Below are 1,516 nucleotides of genomic sequence, written 5' to 3'. Positions count from 1 at the left end.
GTTCTTTCTATACTGAGGTGCCAAAACTGAACACAGTATTCAAGGTGAGGCCTCACCAATGCCGAGTAGAGGGGCAGCATGACTTCCCTAGTCCTGCTCACCACTCCATTCCTGATACAAGGCAGGATGCCATTGGCCTTCTTGGCCACCTGGGCACACTGATGGCTCATATTCAGCCAACTGTCCATCAGTACACCAAGGTCCCTTTCCATCAGGCAGCTTTCCACCCACTCCTCCCCAAGCCTGTAGGGTTGCCTAGGGTTGTTCTGGCCAAAATGCAGGACCCGACACTTGGCCCTATTGAAACTCATGCAGTTTGCCTTGGCTCATTGATCCAGTCTATCCAGGTCCCTCGGCCAGGTAGTGCTGTTCTCCCCTCAGGCAGATCAATACTCCCTCCCAACTTGGTGTCATCTGCAAACTTACTGAGAGTGCACTCAATTCCCTCATCAAGTTCATTAATAAAGATGTTAAATAGAAGCTGCCCCAGTATCCAGCCCTGGGGGACACCGCTCATGATTTGCAGCCAACTGGATTTACCTCCACTGACCACAACTCTTTGGGTGCAGCCATCCAGTCAGTGTTTCATCCACCGGAGCGTACACCCATACAAACCATGGGCAGCCAGCTTCTCCATGAGAATGTTGTGGAGAACAATGTCAAAGGCCTTACTGAAGTCCAGATAGACCACATCAACAGCCTTACCCCCCTCCATTAAGCAGGTCACTTTGTCACAGAATGAAATCAGGTTTGTCAGACAGGATCTACCATTCGTAAACCCATGCTGACTGGGCCTGATCCCCTGGTTTACCTTTAATTGGTCCATGATGGCTCCCAAAATTACCCATTCCATAACCTTCCCAGGCACTGAGGTGAGACTGATAGGTCTGTAGCTACCAGGATCATCTTTCTGGTGTCACAGTTGCCAGTCTCCAATCTGGAGCAACCTCTGGGGGTCACCTGGTTCAGTTCTCTACTCTGAGTAGGCCCAGGGCTTTCCACAACTCAGTTTTGAGCATCTCCAGTTGCGCCTTCCTCAGAGATGCTTCTCTGAGTTAGCTATCCCAATGCTTGACTACTCTGGTTGTGAATTTTTTTTCCCTCTAATATCTGATCAAAATTTCTCTTGGTTCAACTTGCATCCATTGCCTCTTGTCTTATGAGAATATAAATTTAATGCACAACCTAGAAATCTAGTTTCCACGGGCTTCTTTTATAGACAACGAAGAATGGCTGATCCATAAGATAGTTTTTAACAGTTCAGGTGGGATCTTGCCATGATTCACTATCTGGGAATATTTTGCTGTATTGATTATGATAGGAGTTTATGTAGGGCAGCCTTGGAAGACCTGTGTTTGGTCCCTGGGTTAGGCAGCATAAATATTAGCTTCTAACTCTGCATTTCAAACATGCTATTTCTGGAGGAATGCACTAAACGTTTAGCAAAATGCATCTTTCTGAGAATGTTGTGTTAATTTTAGGTTGTCATTCACTATATTATAGGACCTACAGATAA

The sequence above is a fragment of the Meleagris gallopavo genome, chromosome 5 (genome assembly GCF_000146605.3).
Source record: "Meleagris gallopavo isolate NT-WF06-2002-E0010 breed Aviagen turkey brand Nicholas breeding stock chromosome 5, Turkey_5.1, whole genome shotgun sequence".
Lineage (NCBI taxonomy): Eukaryota > Metazoa > Chordata > Aves > Galliformes > Phasianidae > Meleagris > Meleagris gallopavo.
The sequence above is the reverse complement of the archived record's forward strand: the minus strand, read 5'-3'. Positions refer to the sequence as shown.